Source organism: Bos mutus, chromosome X (genome assembly GCF_027580195.1).
Source record: "Bos mutus isolate GX-2022 chromosome X, NWIPB_WYAK_1.1, whole genome shotgun sequence".
NCBI lineage: Eukaryota > Metazoa > Chordata > Mammalia > Artiodactyla > Bovidae > Bos > Bos mutus.
In genome coordinates this window covers 25057432-25073680 of record NC_091646.1, presented here as the reverse complement: position 1 = coordinate 25073680, position 16249 = coordinate 25057432, and the positions used below count along the sequence as shown (strand labels likewise).

Below are 16249 nucleotides of genomic sequence, written 5' to 3'. Positions count from 1 at the left end.
ACAAATAACACCAAAAATCATAGTTGCTGTTCATAGTGAAACCAAGCCTGCCTCCCCAATACCCCAGGTCTGCTCCCTGCCCACTTCCCAATTTTTCCCCCTGTGGTCTAACACCTTCAGTTGCTTGAGAAAAATGTGATATCTGTTCAATATGTTCCTCAGGAATGTATCATCTCTGTTTACAAAACAGACAACCAGAATCAAATTAAAATCCCCAAACAACTGAAGCACACAGGTACCGAGTTACCAAAAGTCAGAGGCGTTTCTGATGCTAAGTATTCATGGAAGCTGTCTTTAAAGTAGTTGTTGGCTGCCAACAGAAAATGTCATTAAAACACAGAAAAAGAGGAAAGAATGAAAAGAATGACATTGAATTTGTTACTCCAAGAATTAAAATACACAGAAAATCATGCACCTTCAAGAAGCTACTTGCTACATAGGCTTCTTAGGAAGCAACATAAAAGGGGTGTCTCCCTCCACCCTTAGGCAGTCAGATCTCTGGCTCTCAGCATTGCCTCGGCTCCCTTTTCTGGACACCCGTCCAGTCACTACAGCGACTCAGAACCAGGACAGAATGGACACTGGCTGCCTGTACCCTTTCTTCCCGGCTAGGGCTTCCATCTGGGCTCACATCTACGGTTGCCAGATTTATCAAATGAAAACACAGGACTCCCAATCAAATTTGAATTTCCCATAAACAAGGACTCATTTTTTTTAGGATAAGTATGCCCCATACGAAATATTATCTGGCAACCCTCTCCCTATCTATTCGTCCACTCCAGTGAGTTAAGCTAAATAAAGTCAAATCCTCAAAAACCCATTTACCTCCCTTTACCTTAAGGTCATAAGCAGCCCCCTCCATTGGAAACAGCCTAGGCTCTACTAGGCCTTCAGTTCCCCCAGAGCAAAGCAGAAGGCCCTCTCAGTCCCAGCTTACCTGACCAGCTGCAAGGAATTTAAGGAAGTTGACTGTTGGAGAAAGCAATTTTTTACTCCCTGGCTCCTCCCACCAAAAGCTTCACACGGCTCCCTACCCAGTCAGCCACTCCACTTTCCCAACCACTGTGGCGCAACAACTGTGTATTCAAATGACTTTGATGCCTGCCTGCCAGAGCTCCTCCTTTAGACTAGGATGGGGGGAGGGCGTGGTGAGTGACCACTGTGCCGATCTCCTGACTCTTTAAGTCTATATAAATTTTCTTGAACATATGAATTATTACAGGAAGAGGAGGCTTTTATGTTTTAAAGTTGTTTTTTTTTTTTTAGCAGGGGGAGGGAGAGGAGAGCAGATTAACTTTCATTTCTTCAGTCCTGTCGGTGGCATACTCAAATTCAAGCAAAAGTCATCCAGTGAAGCCCAGGAAAACATCTGCTTAAGCATCATGTTTCTACAAGCACACAGAAGATGGATGCAGATACATATTCACAACGTGCAAAAAACGGCATGAATAGCCATTATTTGCATAGATGTCTTTTACAGTCAAGCCTTGATTACTCATATTAAAACAGAGGCAGATATAGAGGAACATGGTTAATTCTAATGAACAAAATAATATATTCAGGAAAAACGGTGATTCATAACAGCCCCGCATGACAGACTAGGTATAACACAAAAGTGGCAGTGGTGAAAATTCAGGAATCAGTTACGAGACACAGTCCTAAAGTTTTTTTTATTAAGATTTCAGGCTCTTTTGTTGGGATTATCAAAGAGTCAGAATTAGATCAGAGAGAAGGAAATTGCACTTCACTGGGGAAGCTTATATGTTTATAGACAACATGTCATAAAAACATTAAATGGTAAAGCTGGAAAGGCTCTTAGAAATCAGTCTGTGTAATATTCCTAAGAGAGGAGGCTCAGAAACTGAGCTTCCTGGTGAAATACTTGTAAGGAATGGCACACTCTGTTTCCCTCTTGGAGATGAACAGTCCACCAGAGCTGAGTAAAGGTTCCCTCTCACATGTCCTAAATAAAGAAATCGGCCGGTCTTTAACTAAGAAACACAGTTCAGTCGCAGAAACCATTCCCTCATTTTTTTTCCCCTAAGATACCCTGTAACATATTTCATTAGAGAATCCTTATGAAAATACTAATTTAACTTCCTCCTTTTAAAACTCAAAGCAAGCCCCATGGCATTCAGTGAACTCCAAGGAACTGGATGGCCTGTTAAAATGACATTGAACATTTCTGTCCATATTTGATCTCCACACAGCTAACAAGATGGAGATTTTTCCTATGATGGCTACAAAGATCCCACAGTCAGCTTCCCAGCACCCCTGGCCAAAGTTGTAAGTTCTGCCAGAGCTTTCCAAAAGGCTGCTGCACTTTCTTCTTTTGTTTGAATGCTTCACTCAGGCAACTTTGAAAACCACAACTTCAAGCCTTCTCTGTCTAACTGGCTTTCCTACACTGTGACTTCTAACCCTTGAAACCATGCCAGTTACCTTAGGTTTTCCATGACTTAAGGGTCTCTAGTGAGTTCTAACGGCACTAAAACTTGGGAAGTCAGAAGGTATTTGGCAATCCCTTCAATTCCTAAGGGTCTTAGTTGTGCACTAAACTTAAGCCTTGCGGTTTCCACTTGGCAAAATTAAATTTCCTGTCTCGAAGTAAAAAGAAAGTTTCAAAGAAGAATTAAATGTAGACAAGTATCTTGCAAACCGAGGGGAGTAAAAGGTGAGAAAGGCACTGATTATTGTTTAGATTTAAACAATTTATCTTTGCAGAGCTCAGTATGCTGCTAAGAATAAATTAAATAATTACATCTCTAGAGTCAGTCACTACCCCTCCACCCAGAGGTTATATAAAGGACAAATATAGTTATTGATTTACCTATGTATTTTTGAAATTAGAGGCACAGAGATGAAAATCAGTCCCCATCTCGCTCTTTTTCTTTTTCCTAAACGTAAGTTTTCTTTCAGATAAAGAAATTTAAAAGCATACCAAATGGCTGTTTACAGGGTCTTGCTAAATTCATAAGTAGAAATATTTCAAACAATAGAGCCAAATGTATGCACTTTAAAATAAGCTCACGCTCCTACCCAACTACCTAATTAGTAACAAATATGAAGCTTCCAAGCAGAAAGGTTTACTGGGTGACACGGACTGCCATGAGAATACTCAGAGGCATGGATTAAGTCTACATTTTGTTAATGATAATATATTTTTTATCACCAAAAGTCCTGCTGAAATATCCCTTTACACTAACTTGTTATTAAAACTGTAGGCATTTAAGAGTATCAGACAATCTCCAAAGAAAGCTCCAAATTCCAAATGCAGTGTGTATTTAAATAAAGTGGCTATTTTTTTTTGCCAAGTGATTCTTTATTAGGCCAAGTTGCTGTTTTTGTTCTGACATAAAAACAAGCAGTTTATTGATATAAATTCTTTCTCTTTAAAAATAAAGATCTATTCTGCCTGGCCTGAATATCTACCAAATATACTGTTTCATCCAAAGTGTATTTCAGAGATGTGAACAGAATTAGAAAACTTCTTGATGAAACTACTAAGACTACTTTTTTAAAAGAAATGTTTTACAATGATCTTCTCTCAGTTTCACTTGGTAAATATGGCAACCTTGTTAAACTCACCTTTTGCTTTCAGCGAGCAGTTAATATTTGATGATGATGAAACTGTTCCTGGTATTTAAAGAACTAAACAAGGCCATCCACAAACAATGTAACTAGAAATGGGCTTGTTTAAAGAAGATAAAATGATAAGTGGAAGTTTTATGTTTTAAAATAAATCAATCCCTCAACCATAAAACTCTCATAGCTTTACAGAGAAGTTGAAATAAGACCTCTGCCAGAGAATGCCTGTCTCCACATCTAAAACAAAGTGAAGCAAAGGACAGCAAAAGTTAATTAGTTTTAAAAAATCTATTAATTGTACTCCACAAGTCAGTTTAAGCAGTTAGAACAAGAATTATGGGGAGAACAGAATGTTTGTAAGGATGCAGTGTTTCTTAAAAACATAAACCCTCTAGAGCACAGCAAGGTTTCTGAGATCTAGTCCCTGCCTTTTAATTAGCTTTGTTGTGCCTTTCCTGAAAATCAGAATAAAATTAGAAAACTTCACAAAAGGTGTCTTGCCGAAATAGAGTCCAGTTTATGTGTCTCTTATACAAGGTAAACCAGATTTCATTCTAGAAGAATATTTGATCAAGTGATACAATGAAGTAAACTAGGCCATGTAAAAAAAAAATATATATAAGTGTGCTAATATTTCACACTTATTTTTCTCCTGAAGATAAGTGGAGCATTTAACGTTGTTTTATGTTTTACACTGATTTTATATACTAGACTCTGGCATATAAGGTCAAATGACCCCCTTCAGATGCGAACTAATTCTGACCTTTTATGAGTGGGCTACAGAGTAATGGTATCTACAGGTTTAGCTCATGTTCCTTGGCATGTGATGATTATTGACCCACATTTAGAGACCAGGTTGGGGCCCTTGTAAAATTATATTTTCTACTAATTTCATGAAAGTAGTCATAAAAGTACAACTCATTTGCGGGCTTTACTGAACGCTGTTTGGGTTGGCATCTTTTTCACACCATGTCCACTTGAATATCAGCTGACTTTGTAGTATATTTACCATATGTCAGACACTGTTCAAAGTGCTGTCTGTGCATTACCTCCTGTAATCTACACAGTATAACCCTAGGAAGTCAGTGCTCTACTGAAAAACTGAGGCACAGAGAGCGGAAGGAACACGCGCAAGGTAACAGAAGTAAGGCAGCAGAGCTGGGATTTGAACATGTACACGAGTGCTTCCCAGCATCTCGGTGTGCTAAACTGAAGAACGAACTTGTTCAAATATTTCCAGTGTTCTGGTCACTATTTTCCCGTCTAAGATTATAATAAAGATTACATACCAACTGGCTGTCAGCTATGTCCCCAAACTATTCAAATGGTGAATGTATGCCAAGTGGCCTGTTTTGTTAAGTACCTGGGCATCTTGGGTGACTTGAGAATGAGTAAGACAAGGTAACTGAATGTCCAGTGTTTTTTTTACACCACATCCACCTGAATAACTTTACTGTGTATTTACCATGTGCTGGGCACTGTTCAAACGGCTTTAAACGCATTATTAAGTCTTTTATCCTAACCAAAGCAGAACAATTAGTACAGATATCTCATCTCTTAGCACAGCTTTTTAGTAAATACATAATAGGAATGTTGCCAGTTGGTCTGGAAGAAGCAGTGTCCTGGAATCAGGAGCTGGGTTATGAAAACTTAAGCACAAATGACCACAGCCTGACAAGAGTAACAGTCCTGAAAACCCCATGGACATAGAGAATGGATAGAAGTGGGGCTCGGTGAAAGGTCTGGTTGTGTGCCTTTTGGGACTATTATTATTGCCACACTAAAAGAAGAATTAAAAACAGGAACACGGCAGGGCCATTTAGAAGCAGGTTTACTCAGACTACAAAAAGTGCTGAGGGCTGTAGGTTCAACACTATGACAAAGCAGAGAAGATCCCAAACAATGACAGAAGATTGAATTTATTGCAAAGAAGTACAAAGTGTTCTTCTGAAGCATTTCATTCCACAAAGAACACAGACAAATAAGAATTCACACACACCTCACGAAAGACATGCCACCAAAGGTTCAGTTTTAGGGGGGACCTGATTTTAATGACCAGACAAAGTGCTACATGGGGTGATGATATGGGAACCTGGGAACTAGGATTTGTTGTTTCCAGTGCTTCCACTCAGCCTGTAAGCAAGAGTTATGTTTATTTTCTTTTCTATATGGTCAATTTATTTTTGGTTAAGTAAACATTATTCACAAAATAAGACTGAAGACTTCAAATGCAAATTAACATGGGGATCCATCAGGTAAACATATAAATATGATGTCAACGTATCAATTCTATTCAATCTAACTTATCATTGAGGTTTTTCCACAGCTTAGAAAAGTCAAAATGTTCTAGATATTTACTGATGATATATATAGCAGGGAATCTAGATCTTATAAGTGACTACACAATTGAACATGTAGAGTCCAAAAGGGTATTTATACTTTCAAAGACAATTTGATGGGGAAAATAATCATGATAAATAAAACCAATGGTGAAATGAATCTACTGTTTGGAATCAGGTCACCGGCAGTTCACACTCTGACTTCTAATGCATTTATTCCAAGACAAAGCAGGAATAAACCTAAATTTTTAATATGAATGTAGTATTTTACTAAGTATAAATGTAGTATTTTATTAGGAAGAGGGCTAAACTGGGATTTAAATGCCCTGGATTCTAATTACCTTTAGATCACGACTAAATTATTTTCCAAATCTGTTAATTAGTTTTTCTAGGAATAATTCCTGCTCCTACACACTTCATAACTACTTTGAAAGGACAAAGGGAAAAAGTAAAGTTTAGTATGCTTTGGAGATCAAATCAGAAAAAAAAAATTTATTTTCATTAGTTCATTACAACAGAGCTAAAATTGTTGCTGTGAATTTTTTCAAAATTGATAGATTACAAACTGTTTTACCATTTGATTTCCCCACAAAAAATAATGCATCATTATATGAGGAATTTTTGATTTTGTAATACAACTTATCATGTGCCTAGGGAGGGAATTTATATACAGTGTTAAAAAACCAAGGACATTTCTCTTTTTAGAACTGGAGACTGTTATACAGTTGCTGTCCCGCAGCTCGCTGGTAATGGTAGGTGAAAGAGCAGAGGGTAAAGAAGCAGATCCAGGCTTTAATTTTATCCTTGGAAATAAGTGAAAAGAGAAAGGAATTATTGCTCCCTTTACAACTGGCAATAAGCCAGTGCCTACTTAGAAGACAAGTTTATCTAGTCAAGAGGCACTTCTCTACTATTACAAGCTTCTTACTTTAAGATCTCACACAACACAAATTCACTATAGAATTAATAGTGAATAAAACATTCAAAGTAATTTCTATCATATAAAAAAGTTTGGAGTGTCACTTTTTTTGGTTGGTACTTTCTATATTTTATTTTTGCCAAAACAGCTGTTGTATTTTATTTATGCTGTGCTAAGTCGCTTCAGTAGTGTCTGACTCTTTACAACCCCATGGACTGTCGTCCACAAGGCTCCTCTGTCCATGGGATTTCTCCAGGCAAGAATACTGAAGTGGGTTGCCATTTCCTCCTCCAGGGGATCTTCCCAACCCAGGGATTGAACCCATGTCTTCCGTGGCTCCTGCATTGCAGATTCTTTACCACTGAGCCATTGGGGCCATCTATATCTTATTTATAACACATATTAAAATAATAAAATCAGGCAAGTCATTTTTTCCTAGAAAGTTAGGAGGATAAAGCAAAACAAATAACAGGCTATAAAAGATATTAATGGTGCTTAAAATTCTAACACATAATTAATTATCACAAAGGGATTTTGAATATGATTCATCTAAGTTGGTAAAATAATAAAAATGAATCTCATTATAAAACGGTTTCTAAATATTTGAACTAGTTTTTCATTTTTCTTGTTTTTCTTCTCAATAGGCCAACTGCTTAGAAGCCAAGAGCAACTCACATAAATGTGAAACACATTTGAACATATTTATTCATTTACTGAATATTCTCATTATACTGAATACTATATTGAATATATTTCTATTATAAAGAATAATAAATATTATATACAAACGCATATTATATATACCATATACATATCTAGACCCTTTTTGTCCCCACACTTGCTGCATATAAAATTTTGAAAGTCCACCTGTGGCAGCTAGCGACACCTACATTAGAGCTTTTGGAGTATAAAAAACGTCACTAATCCTTCCAAAGTGTTACAATAGACAAATGATTAAAAGAATCTTTTTCTTTTCGGTTTCATACATTTACATACCAATGGTATTCTTGCCCAACTACCTGTGATGAGATGTTCCACGGAAAGTTTCCATGAGCTCCACAAAAAGAGGGTTCTGTGGTGAAATATTTTTTGAGAAATGCTGAGTGTAACAGAGTTGGACACAACTGAGCGACTGAACAGCAACAAAAGTAAACTGCTCTTTCGTGCAGTACGTCTCATGCAGTATGTCTTCTCTCAGCTAATAAGCATTGTGGTGCTCCCTGGGGAGAATAATATAACTTTCCCAAAGATATATGTCTTCCAGAACATGTGTCATTTTCTTTCCACCAGATCTGAATATAAACAATAAGCCAAGGATGAGGCCATTTGAAAAAAAAGTGGAAAAAAAGAAAAAGCATTGAAGGAATAATAACTGCTGAGAATTCTGAAACTGAGATACATTATTCTTAGTTGATACTCTCCTGGACTGTTAGACAGTGAAAGTGAAAGCTAGTCACACAGTCGTGTCCTACTCTTTGCAATCCCAAGGACTGTAGCCTGCCCAGCTCCTCTGTCCATGGAATTCTCCAGGTAAGAATACTGGAGTGGGTTGTCATTTCCTTCTCCAGGGGATCTTCCCAACCCAGGGATCGAATCCAGGTCTCCGGCATTGCAGGCAGATTCTTTACCAACTGAGCCACTGGTTTCTCTAAACTAGTGGTCCTCAAATTCGAGTGTTCAGGAGGGCCTTTTAAAACAGACTGTCAGATTCACCTTCAAAGTTTGTGATTCAGCAGTTCTGGGTGGGGCCCAAGAATTTACATTTCTACCAAGTTCCCAGGTGAAGGTGGTGCTGCCAGTCAGCCAACAACACTTTCCCAACACTGGGAACGCAGCTGTCTAATCCAAAAATAGATTGAGCCATTTACTGAGCATTTTCTTATGTTGCTGATAATTCAGTTTCTAAAAGGTCATATCAAAGGGCTTTTGATATCTTAATTCCACATCTCTGACCTCAGTAATGATGTTAGCAGTCGCATAAAAGAAGGCCAGTCCAGGTCATGCAAAAACAAGGACTGGACCTCTCAAAATTCTATTGTACTTACATTCATTTTCTGTTTACAAACGTAGTGCAATTAGCTATGGAGATAAGTACTTAAGAGCTCTGTACTACGTTGCCTGTATTTGCTCTACAAATCTCCCCAGGGTGTGCTTTTGAAATGTTTGTTAGGTACCCAAATTTAAGCAGGCAGAAGATTTTCTAGTAAATTCTCCTTGGCTCTCCAATAAATTAATACCTTTACTACACTGCAGAAACCACACTCATTTGAAAGCACTACCTCTTCTCTTCACTCCCAGAAAAGGTATTTGGAAAAAAAGGATAAGCTCAAAGGAAGGAAATACTTTTCACATTAGACAAGCAAACAACACAATGTTGACCACAGCATTTCAACATGGATAACCAAAAGGTGAAGTATTGGTAGACTCCCAAACCTCAAAGCAAGCACCAAAGTTCATCGGTTGTACCCTGCAGTGATGCAGTAAGGAAACAGGACATCTCATAAGATACGTTCGTCTTTTCATTGTGAAGAAAATACCTTGCTAAGGAGTTCCAAGTATTCGCTATTCTTTCCCTTCTGATTAAGAGTAGTCTCAGCAGCACGCAGTTTACTTCTGAGTATCACTGGCAGCTTACTTAAACTGAAGCCCCCAGTTTGCAATACCGTAATGCTTGTAATATATTGACATGTCAAAAATAAAAAACACTCAAACAGCTTAATAAGCTGCAAATAAGAAATTTGGAAATAGAATTAACCTCTTCCCTTGCCCTCTCACTAGTTACACAACTACATTCTCCCAAAATGGCTTGGAAATGTGTCCTTCTTATAAGAAGGACACATTTCCAAAAACACCATTATCATGGGCCTAAAGAAGGCAATGGCACACCACTCCAGTCCTCTTGCCTAGAAAATCCCATGGACGGAGGAGCCTGGTAGGCTGCAGTCCATGGGGTCGTGAAGAGTCGGACACGACTGAGTGACTTCACTTTCACGCATTGGAGAAGGAAATGGCAACTCACTCCAGTATTCTTGCCTGGAGAATCCCAGGGACAGAGGAGCCTGGTGGGCTGCCGTCTATGGGGTCGCACAGAGTCAGACACGACTGAAGCGACTTAGCAGCAGCAAAGAATCAGAGTGATGTAATGGGGAAGGTGGTGGCAATTACATCAAAAACTTCAAAAAGCTAGATAAGGTTAATCGCTTCAGCTGGGCCCTAAGTGTAGCTCTGAGCTTTCTGATAACTACTGTAGGGAGGAAAATGTATTGAACTGCATTGTTCTTATTGCTTGATAAAAGAAAGTACACTGGTTAATAAGCACCTCTCTGTAAAAAGACTGCTGGATACTATGGACGACACAAAGAGTAAGGCAGGGAACCTGCCTACAAGGAGTTTATACATCTTCTCTCTCCTGCAATTGCAGGGGCCTGGGGACTGTTGCTGAGAGGGGCTCTAGCACTTGACAGTAAGGGATAGAAATCAAAGGAAGACAGTGGGGTAGAAATCAAAGGTGGCTAAAATAGGGGTCTAGAGATGCTATTGAAGAGGAGGAGAAATCTGATGGGGAGAATGAGATGTCTCTGAGCCATAATTAATCACAGTTCTTCATTTTTGCTTCAAGGAAAGCCAAGGAGTTGATAATGGAGTTTAGAATCTGTGATAAAAATGGCACAAATAATTCTCTCTCTGGGGGAGTCTCCCTTTCTCTATCACCCCCTCTTTCATTAGCATGTTATTTTATTCATTACACTTTCATTCTGGTTTTGTTTCAAATACATTATTATTAGAGCTGAAGTATTTCAGAATGAAAAGCCTGTCTCAATAGATGAAAGAAAAGAAGAAAAGTGAAGTCGCTCAGTCGTATCTGACTCTTTGTGACCCCCATGGACTGTAGCCTACCAGGCTCCTCAGTCCATGGAAATTTTCCAGGCAAGAGTACTGGAGTGGGTTGCCATTTCCTTCCCCAGGGGATCTTCCCAACCCATGGATCAAATCCGGGTCTCGAGCATTGCAAGCAGATGCTTTACCATCTGAGCTATCAGGGAAGCGATAGATAGATGTCTCCAAATTTCTCTCTCTTTTTTCTCTACAATCTCTGGCTAGGAAGTAATGTTATTTTTTTTTTTTTTCTTATGTGTTTCTCTAGTAGGCGATTTGAGGGAGGAATAGTGAAATGTGATGATTAAATTTATCATGAATATTTCAGAGATGGAGTAAATGTCATGTGCCACCAGAGTGACACCTTTAGAAGTTGGGAAGAGTGAAAGAGAGTCTTGGCTTCATCTTAGCTGTCAGTCGCTTATTCAAATATGCAAGTTACAATTATGAACATTATTATAAACTATTAATGACATCAGCTGAATGCTGCTAAATACTTAAAACCAAGTTTTCTTCTTTTTCGAAACATTTTTCTAAAAATGTCCCAGGTACTTTTCTTATTTTTGAACTAGAGTCAGTTGCCTAACCCTGAATCATGTCTTGATTCACCCAAGGCCTCAGGATGTCTGTCCTGAAAAACTGAAATCACTATGTGAAATGGAGATGAAGATGGAGATGGTATAAGAGATTGAACTGACTGTACAAATATCAAGGTACAGCGCGTAAGCCTAGAAATCCCTTTTAAAAATTCCATCTTGAAATTACTTTCACATTTCTCATTATTTCCCCATGTCTTTGAAAAAGCAGATTGCTTGGTACATTTATTTTAGAATGTCAATACATGGGCTCTCTAAGAATTTTTCTTTGCCTTTCCATGCTCAAACTCTTTGGACTTTTAAAAGATCACTGTACATTCAGGACAGTCTTTATTGATTAAACTTTAAATATATAGTTTTATTGGAATAGGCAGTTACCTTTTACACAAAACACTTTTCTGCAGATTTTGACCTTGTAAGTGACTCAGAATGACCTTATTAGCACTAATTGTGCTTCCAAGAATACCTTTACTTGCAAGGTAGCCATTTGTTGTGAAATTAAATTTCAAACATTCAAAGGCAAAAAACGATGCTTGAATATTACTAGCTTATCACACTAATTACTTTAAGATATTAATGTTACAGTGCTTAGTTGCTCAACCATGTCCAACTCTTTGCAACCCCATGGATTGTAGCCCACCAGGCTCCTCTGTCCATGGTGATTCTCCAGGCAAGAATACTGGAGTGGGTTGCCATTTCCTTCTCCAGGGGATCTTCCCGACCCAGGGATCGAACCCAGGTCTCCTGCACTACAGGCAGATTCTTTACCATCTGAACCACCAGGGAAACCCAAGATGTTACAGTGGCCACTCAGCAATTTTTTAAAAAATCCACATAGAGGGTAAAAACACTCAAAATGCAACATTTGGAGAGCATCCAAGGTGCTTGGCCAAGGAACATTTCTATAATGCTAAGGGACAGAAATTCACAAAAATCAGCAATCGGTAGGCTATCGAATCTAGGTTAAAATGTGACTGAGTGAGGAATGTTGACACATGGGTGTACACAATTTTCATTCATATTCAGGTAAAAACTGAACTGGGAGTAGAAATATAGACACACGTGGAGAGATGACTCCCCTTGTAGGGGAGCCCATATTGGTTCTTCCTCTGTCAAAATGATGCAACAAAGTGGGGGTATGTTTCATTCAATGAACACTTTTCAAGCTCCTAATATGTACTGTGTGTGCTAGGCACAAAAGCTGTGGTGGTAAATGATATCATCTAATGTGAAACCCCCCAAAAAGTCTGAGAAATCCTCACTTCAAATGTGATGAAATTGGATATGGAGGTGAACACAACAGCAGTAGGCAGAAGTAAAATTTCAACCCCCTCTTATTTAACCATGTTGACTTGAACAACATCTCAAACCCATCAGTGGCTTTTCCTTCCCACTAATTCAAGTTCTTATCATTTCATTCCATCAATATGAAGCTTTCTAAGCTTCAATAGGAGCTTTCTAAGTGGTTCCCCTGTCGCCAGTCTCTTTGGCTCTATCCACTCATCTTACATAGGCTGGTGATGCCATTTCTCTACTTAAAAATTGTCAGATTCCTCAGAGCTACAAAATCAAGTTCAAATTCCTCACTTCCTTTTAAGGCTACTCCTCTACCAACGTACGATCTACACTTCAGAGGTTGACTTAACACTCAACTCCCCAAATCCATGCTACAGTTTTTCCTCTGTCTTTGCTGAGGTTATCCTTTCTGCCTGGAATCTCTTCCTATCCCTCCTTCCAAGAATATCTCACATGGTACCACTTTAATGACTATTTCTTTAACCACCACAGCTGGGTGTAATTCCAGTCCCCCGCCTTCCCCCTTGGATTCTTTTCATGATTAGTTTGTACCTGGCTTATGGCACATAACACAAGCAGCTTCCTACTAGGAGGTCAGGCAGGGACCACATCTTCCACAACTTTGCATTCGGTGCAGTCCTTGCCTAACAAGTAACATGTTTTAATAAATATTTGCTGAATGAATAATTTCTTTGAGGAACTGGGTGTATATAGAACTCTTAATGGATTTAACAGGACTTTCAGCATCAAATGACCCCTAATATTTAAAATCCTTGTAGTAAACCATAATCAATAAGCCTACAAATTAAGTGCTGCTCCATGCTCTTGTATGAAGAGAAACAGAGGTAGGAGGATTCTCATGACTTGCTCAAGGCCACACAAGGAGCCCTTTTTAGAGCTGTTATTACAAGGCAGCATTTTCTATGTTTATTCCATTGCTGATACCATGATTCACATCAAACATTTCCATGGTTACATCTGTGGTTCACTGAAGAAAGAGGTATTTATGAAGACTACCTCTAGGGCATCTTTGAAAGACAAGACAATATTCCAAACCATACACAATGGAATATTATTCAGCCATGATAAAGAAGGAAATCCTTTTTTGGCAACATGCATGTACCTTGACAGCTAGACACAGAAAGACAAATACTGTATCATTTCATTGACATGAGGAATCTGAAAAAAGCCAAACCCATAGAAATAGAGTAGAATGGAGGTTACCAGGGACAGGGGAGTACGGAAAATAGGGAGATATGATCTAAGGGTGCAAACTTCCAGTTAGAAGATGAATATGTTCTATGGATATAATGTACAGCATCATAGTGAACAGAGAGAGTGTTACTCACTCATTCATGTCTGACTCTTTTGTGGCCCCATGGACTATAGTCCTCCAGGCTCCTCTGATCACAGGATTCTCCAGGCAAAAATACTGGAGTGAGTTGCCATTTCCTCCTGAGGAGATCTTCCCAACCCAGGGATCGAACCCAGGTCTCCTGAATTGCAGGCAGATTCTTTACCATCTGAGCCACCAAGGAAGCCCATAGTGAACAAAACTGTATTATATACTTGATAGTTGCTAAGAGAGTAAGTCTGGAAATGTTCTACAAAAAGAGTAATTATATGAGGTGACAGAGGCGTTGACTAAGCATACTGTGGTAATCATTTCCCAATATATAGTTGTATCAAATCATCATGTTTTATACCTTAAACTTAACCAATGTTATAGGTCAATTATATCTCAATAAAGCTGGAAAAATCCTTTCTTTGTTGTAGTGCTAGCAGAATAAAAATAAACAAAAAATTTTTTTCGGTTGCTTGGAAGTTAAAATTGAATTTGCATCCATATAGAATGCTTTTCTGGCTAAGAGAAAAAGTGAAATAACCAGGAAATTGCAAAAAAAAAAAAAAAAAAACCTCTAGAGATTGTTTTTACAAATGTTGGTAAAAGATTTAAGTTCGTTTACCAAAGCATGTGCTAAGTATAAACATTAACAACAGAAAAACAACTTCTAGGACAGGTATTTAGCAAATGTTTTCAAACCACATAGAGTTTTTAAATATTCAAACTTCTCAAATGGCTACTTCAGGATTACTATTTTTTTTTTCATAAATAGGATGAACAAAAATTTTAAGACAGTACGACAGTGTGATCTTAACACAATGTCATCTTAAAAATATAATCTCCAAAATGTATTTGGAATGGAATAAGAGATGATCGATACTATAATGCTGCCTACTCACTGTACCCAGACACATATAAAAGATGGGTGAAGTTTAAAGTCACAGAGAAAAAACATTTTCTGTTTGCATTTCTGCATGCTAAAGACAGAAACCAGAACCTTAGTTTTAACTAGTTAGCAGGCAAATCATGCCTAACACACTGGTTATATCTTAGTTCAGGAAATTGGTTCTATCACTGTGGACTCTATGTTTTCAAGCCACTGGATGTTTTTCAGTGTGGAAACTGCCTTCACTGTCTACTGTGTACCCACAAGAACATGGGGAGGAGCAAAAGGCTAATATCTCTTTTCTACCAATTCCCACTGTGTAAATAAAAATTTGAGTTTCAACTACAATAAAATGTCTACTTACAATAGAAAAAATCCAACTGAAAGCATATATTCACATGCTTATGAACCAGTAACAGCTGCAAAAATTGATGGACCCTATTGTTACATCTATTTCACTAAACAGATTAGGCATGACACTAAGCCCTGGTGGCTCAGAGGTAAAGAATCTGCCTGCAACGCAGGAGACCTGGGTTCAATCCCTGGATCAGGAAGATTTCCTGGAGAAGGGAATAGCAATCCATTCCAGTATTTTTGCCTGGAGAATTCCACAGACAGAGGAGCCTGGCGAGCTACAGTCTATGGGGTTCCAAAAGAGGTGGACATGACTTAGCAACTAAGCAACACTAAGCCATATTATACAAACTCATCATGAATAATATTGGAAAAATAATTTACTTGAACTCTAAACAACATGGTTAATCTAAATGGTGGAGATTATTTACAAAATAAAAGGTTGTAGAACAAATGGAACTGTTTACTGACTTTTAAGAAAACAGTATCAAGAAAGATAGGAAAAAGCATGAGTTAAACTTCTCATTACGTCTAGCAGTAAAACTGGACCCTGTGGTGATAACTGAATGCACAGTAATAAAAACACTGAAAACCTAAGCAGGGCTGCAAATCTGGATTAGACACTAACAGGAACAAAAAACATAAATTTAAGAAACCAAAGACTTATTATACAGTGGAGGAAATACAGAAAAAAATGAAAAGATTATGTAGAAATATTGAGGAAAGAACAGACAGCTAAAATTCCTCTGGAATATATAAACCTGTAGGTCAACAATCAAGTGGCAGGCTGAGACAGAGGAAAACAAGACAACCTTGGGGATGTTACAATCAGAAAACTAATCTGTAAGGGCAAAAACAGCAGTGAGTAAATGATGTTATATGAGAAAAGTCATGTTCCTAGAAGAACTAATTGCTATTTCCAGATGCACAAAAGTATCTTGTGTCCACATTTCACAAAAAAGTGAAGTAGAGAAAAAGTATTTGTAATGATTATACAGTATGTGACATGAGAGAAGTATTAGATGATAAAGTAAAATCAGACATCTATGT

General features: G+C 38.1%; 1 protein-coding gene across 12 annotated transcripts in view; it reads right to left on the bottom strand.

Moving 5' to 3' along the window:
- MBNL3 (muscleblind like splicing regulator 3) overlaps window positions 1-16249 on the bottom strand; it is a 120857-nt gene that overhangs the window by 44101 nt on the left and 60507 nt on the right. The window contains exon 1 of one of the 12 annotated variants that reach the window (XM_070366672.1): window positions 938-1041. The exons of the other annotated variants lie outside the window; for them this stretch is intronic. The gene's annotated coding sequence lies outside the window, so the exon portion shown is untranslated. Of the gene's footprint in view, window positions 1-937; window positions 1042-16249 lie in introns of those variants that run through there. 12 annotated transcript variants of the gene reach the window in all.